This window comes from Lygodium microphyllum, chromosome 7, assembly GCF_053477565.2.
Source record: "Lygodium microphyllum isolate KBCC chromosome 7, Lygodium_microphyllum_v1.1.10, whole genome shotgun sequence".
Taxonomy (NCBI): Eukaryota; Viridiplantae; Streptophyta; class Polypodiopsida; order Schizaeales; family Lygodiaceae; genus Lygodium; species Lygodium microphyllum.
In genome coordinates, this window is record NC_141141.1 from 129219254 (window position 1) to 129225396 (window position 6143).

A 6143-nucleotide genomic window follows, 5' to 3' on the forward strand; every position below is an offset into this window, starting at 1 on the left:
TTAAGCGGCTGGCAAAATGTTTGTTTGACAAGGACTGTAGTTGATCACATGAGGAGAGTAGCTTTTTATGTACGTGTAAGGTGGTTGCAGCACGATGAATTCATTTCTCCATCTCTGATTGAAGTTTTTCATGACACATCTTTATCTTCCATGGCTCCAAATATGAACAATGACTATGAATTCAGAAGATATTGATAATCTTGGTGGATAGTAAAGATTCTATTACAGTTCATGCCTCTTGTTTGTAAACTCACTGATGGCAGTTTCCTGCACATTATTGATATCAGAATCCAAGAAGTTCGCAATAATGTTGTATATTGAAATCTGAATTTCTGAACATAAGACTTGAGGTCAAGGATCTCAAAGCCTAAAATCAGTGAACTGAACAGATTTGAATTCACCCTATATTTTGCAAACTTCAAGGCAGAAATATGAATACTATTTGATATCATTTTTCTCAGTCACTTGTTTGATCTTCCATCTTGATATTTATCAAGGTCTTCTGTAGACACGACTCTGCTTTCATAAACCCTTCGACAGCGTCTATATTAGCGTCTATTTGCGCATCTATGTTTGCGTCTATACTCACGTTTACATGAATCTTAGACGCGCATATACACGCCAAAATAGACGCACACGTCAAAATTCAAACCATACTTAAATCATTTCTTTTCAAACTGCGCCTTTTCTTTCCTACATTTTTTGCAGTTCTCAAGCTTGAGTTTAGCCGACATGCAGTCTCTTCATGTCTCACCTAGTCTCTTCATGCCTCACCTCTTCTTTCATTTCAAATACACAAGAAGGGAAAAAGGAAAGCCAAGGAGAGAAAGAAAGAGAGAACAAGAGAGAGAAGAACAAGAGGATGAAGAAGCAGCAAGCAAGCAAGCAAGCATCAAGGGAGGGTAACTTACCAAGGAGAGGAAGAAGGAGAAGGAAGAAGCGCCACCACCCGCCACACCAAACACCCAAGGTGACTCTCTCTCTCTCTCTCTCTCTCTCTCTCTCTCTCTCTCTCTCTCTCCTTTGCTTGTGTATTAGGATTTCTGATTCCATTATGTATTGCAGTTTGTAAATCATCAATGGTGTCGGACTACAATCAGCCGACTAAGCGCATTTTCCAAGGCGTCTACATTTCAGTGTAGACACAGGTATAGACGCGAAGAAATGTTTTCTCATTGCATCTGAGGATGCGTCTCAGAGCGCGTGTACTAGCATGTGTGCTCTGCAGTCTACACACGATGATACACGTGCGCCAGAGCATTAACCTGGAATATGTGTTTGACAGCGCGTCTATACTGCATCTTAGATGCGTTAGACAGAGGGTTGACTTTAGGAATGCATCTGAGAGCGCGTCTAACCTGCAATTTAGATGCGGTCATACACACGCCATCTCTCCCAGCTCTGATAAAAAACAATATATTTTTGCAATGATAAATGTGACCAATCTCATGTTTGTATTTATCGGTTTTCTTGTTTATGAGAAGCATTAGCACTTAAGTTTTATGCTCAATGTCTAAAGAAAGCTCTTTGAAAATGTTTAGGTATGGATAAATGTAATATATGTTTTTTTGTATGCAAACAAATTTGTCTTTTTCCTGTGTTTTTTTTGTAGATGTCGTATCCTGGTTCATCTAGCAATGACCCGGATTTGGATCTTATGAATGATACATTGGCCTCGTTCGGCAGGGGGGTCAATGCATTTTTTAAAGGTTTTCCTAGTAGGGAAGACTTCATGGAAGAGATGACCAGACACCTTAGCCGCTCTCCCACAGCAGACGAGGTGTTCAGTGTCATGTCTAGAACACCTCTGACGTCTTTTCCTGGCACTACTTTCCAAACTCCAATTGCAGGTACTCCACATGCAGGTACTCCACGTGCATCTACAGAAGCACGTGCATCCAGCGAGGCAGAGGGTAGTCGATAGAGAGGGAGGAGGGAGAGTCGAGGGGGAAAATGAGGCTTGTGTGGGGGTTGCCTAGGAGGTAGCGAGCGATCACCCTCAACAGTAGATCACGTAGAGGAGCCAATACGCCAGTACTATAGAGTTACAGATACTAGTGGCATCTTCCATGATGATGAAGGGATGTAATAGCGTACATGAGGAGCGCCGTGCATGCGACGTATAAAGATTGTTTCATCTACTTCAAAAATCAGAAAAACGGCTTGTGGCACAGGAGATGTTGAAGGCAGTCCATAGGAGGCACCCAAATCCTGAGGGTTAGTGATTCTCGGATGATTGGGGACGCACAAAAGTAAGGGATTTGCTTCACAACAAAAGATTCCACCTCATGACACACGCCAGGGACTCACTGCGGAGGAAGGAGGAGGGGCGTGGAGCCTATAGCCAACCACCTATGTGCCACTACATAGAGTGGAAGAAAGCCAAGAAGAAAGCAATAGAGAAAGTGAAGAGTTTCTAGCATGCAGAGGCGCGACGGATCCAAATGGAAACCATGGGATTGTCGCATTATGGATCGGGCGGCAGAGAGTCGTGGGAGGCAGAGTTTGTAAGTATATTTTGATTTCTAGTTTTTTAAAATTTATATTTCTTTCAATTCTTTATATAATTTGTTCTAATACATTGTGTCTCATAATTGTTTGTATATATCATAATTGTTTTGCAGACTAATATTGTTGGTAGGATACCTACTCCTAGAGAGGTAGGTTACCATCGAGGCCATAATCGCGCAGCCACATGGCTTCACTTCTATGAGGAGGGTCTCATCATTGAGGACCAATACAACCGGGCTATGAGGATTCGACAGCCATAGGAGGTATGTTTTTTTTTACTCTCCTATTAAAAGTATAGCTAATTATAAATTTTTCTCCACCATGTCTACGTAAGCAACCTTGATCTTTTGTGTGTGTAGGCGAACCCGGATGTGGAGGATAGCGAGGAGGGGGATAGCGACGCTAGTAGCCATGGTGGTACTAGCGAAGATGTTTCTTCTTCAGATTTGTAGAGGAGCACCATATCTCCTCTATAGCCTTGTTTTCTTATATATGTATTATCCATCTTTGAGCCTACTGCTTGTGGCCACGCTTTAGGTCGCAAGCACTTAAACTTCCCATGTAAATGCTTTTGATCTATAATGAATACATGGACTTTTATTTTCAATTCTCGTGCTTTTAGATCCATTGTCTTTTTCCCAAATGCACAATCTGATGTATGGGAGGGGGTTTTTTTTTCCAGTTCTGTTTTGCGCGTCTATCCACGTGTCTAAATTGCAGAAAATGTGTGTTTATAAGCGCGTCTACAATGCAGAGTACATGCGCTTATACACGCGCTAGATAATTCAAATTTAAAAAAGAAATTAAATATCTTTTTTTAAAAATGTGATTTTTTGTTTTCCATTCGCGTCTATGGGTGCTTGTAAAAGCGCGTCTATAGGTGTGTCTATATGCCCGTCTAACTGCCAAATAGACGTGCTAATAGACACACATAATAAATTAAATAAATAGCAATTTTGGTTTATTATGCGCTTGTATTCACGCATGTATATGTGCGTCTATTGCATGTCTATTTTTGTGTGTAAATTCGTTTATATATGCGATTATAGACGCGACATTGTAGACATGCAAATAGACGGGCAGATAGACACGGCCGTAAGATTTTCTCTATATTCAAAAATCGCGTCTAAAAGTGCGTCTATGAGGCCTTTTTGTTGTAGTGCCTTGTTAGTTACTTCAATTGGCTTTGATTAAAATGGAAGGCCTTGTGATTATATTGTGTGTTTATTACTATAAGTGTTGAATGGTTGTTAGTGTGGCCTATAAGCACATCCATTAGTTCACCTAATAGTTACAATCACTAATAGGTTTTGCTAATAGTCGATGCAAGAATTTTCCTAAGTGTTTCATTTGATCAAAAGTTTAACAAAATGATGTTTATGGATTTTAAATTGACTAATCCACATAATTGTCTCCAAGAATCACCTATAAAGATTAGGGATTTTATAAGAGGCAAAGGCATTAAGTTGTCTAGAATAAGTAGAAACCAATCACTCTATTAGCCAATTTCTATAATAATTATGAATGGTATTACTATAAGTAATGATGATGCTAATACTCCTAAGGAACAATCTACATTAGGGTTTCTGACTAGAGCCCAATTTAGAAAATTTCTACTAGCAAAAATTCTAATAACACACAATAGATATAGTATAAGGAAGATTTGTCTCTAAATGTTTGAACAATATTATATTAGTTGAAGTCTTGAAAGAAATATGGGAGCGATATAAAGCTCATTACCCTTCCTTTCGAATGACGTACTATACAAGTAAATTCCACATGGGATTCTTCCACCTCTATATTTTCATCAAGCTTTAATTTCCAACTTCAAAAGTTAACCATGTTGTTGTGCTTCTCAATGTCAAAAACTTGAATACATGGCAACTCTACATCATCTTTGGTTGTGAGGTGACCATGAGAAAAAGGGTTTCTTCATAAAACAATAGTCAAAGCTTTGGTCCCATCAGATGGTGACATGGTGACAACTTTCCCTTGGAAGGGGAGGAAGAGGAGGAATGGATTCCCCTCCTTCTCGAATAGCTTGTGCATTACATAAACATATAGGGGTATGGTTAAGGACAATGTTGCAAGATGAAGCTTACGCTAGGGCAGTGCCGTTGTTTTGAAATCGTGCACTCGGTCGCATCTCGGCGAGCAGATGTAATTCTTCCGGATGTGAGGCTGCAGCTTCCTTGACAAGCTCCTTCGTCCCAGTGAATGATCGTAAGGTATGACCTGCAGAAAGCTCGTTAAGTTAATTAGCCGTTCTATGGATGGAGAGAGTCTAGAGAGAGAGAGAGAGAGAGAGAGAGAGAGAGAGAGAGATACCGATGGTATGGCGTAATTCGGATCAGATGGAGTGTGGGTTTCACTCAAAGCGCCGACTGGACAGCTCAAGAGAAGGATAATGCAAAAGAGACTGAAGATCTTCGACATGCTGACTGCACAGACAGATGAGAGAGAGAGAGAGAGAGAGAGAGAGAGATTTAATATAAGCGGAGCTGATGACTGTTTAATATAAGCGCAGCTGATGACTGATGCTGAAGCACATTGCAGCTGATCAAAATGACACTAACGGTACCAGCTACTTATAGCGGCCAATCTGGACACTCTGTCTCTCTCTCTCTCTCTCTCTCTCTCCGTCCATGTATTCCTGCATGAGGGAATACCCACAAGACCAAGCATGTCGGCGGAGGGCACTGATCAGCGCCTATAATCCTAATCATCACAATCAACTCTTTTCATCATCACCCCATTTTTGCTCTGTTTGATTTTCCTTTTGGGTCTGGGGCCGGCGCTATACACAGTGTGTCAGGCTTCTAGGTCATATTATGTTTTTCTTCCACGTGACCCAATCAATCCCTCGCTCTTATTCCTTTATTGCCTCTTCCAAACACCCACCACCGAGAGAGAGACAGAGAGAGAGAGAGAGAGAGAGGGAGGAGTGCAAGAAGCGTGTCGTTCTGCCTCAACGCCCCACCATCCTTCAAAGCTTGAAACCTTTTCGCCCACTACAGTCAGCCAATCACTGCTCGATTTCTCGTAAAGAACTTTGTTCGTGGGAATCCAAATCGCATAAGTTGACATGGGCTTTGACTTGCAAAGACTCGGTTGCATCTACGACACTTCTTTAAATAAGGATTACATAAGAGGCAGAGTCGGCTAAGCGTTAGACACATGCATGTGTGCACACATGCGTGTGTGTGTGTGTGTGTGTGTGTGTGTGTATATATATATATATATATATATATAGAGAGAGAGAGAGAGAGAGAAGAAGAAGAAGAAGAAGAAGAGCAGCTTTAGCATCGCAAGAACAATCCCAAGATGTCTTTAACGCATATCTCACAATTCCAAGTTATAGGACCTTGTGGATTCATACTTGAAAAGTGGAAACACTTGCACTAACCATTCCACTACCATAAAGGCAAGCAAAATGGTACTACAAGATTTTCTTTTCTTTTTTTACATTCTATTTTTTCTTTTGTGGAGGTCATTATGCACACACGCATTATAGAAAAGTGATTTTAACGTGGTAGAAACAACATCAAGATGCCTTTAAGGCATATCTCACAAATCCAAGTTCTAAACCCTTGTGGATTCAAACTTGAAAATTGGAAACCTTGCAACAACCA

General features: G+C 40.7%; 1 long non-coding RNA gene across 1 annotated transcript; it reads right to left on the reverse strand.

The window, feature by feature from the left end:
• Positions 1–4181: 4181 nt before the first annotated feature.
• Positions 4182–5714, reverse strand: LOC148033944 (uncharacterized). The gene is made up of 2 exons (XR_015691476.1): positions 4840–5714; positions 4182–4746 (listed from the first exon to the last, which is right to left on the reverse strand). It is a non-coding gene; the product is annotated as an uncharacterized LOC148033944 (long non-coding RNA).
• Positions 5715–6143: the final 429 nt, after the last annotated feature.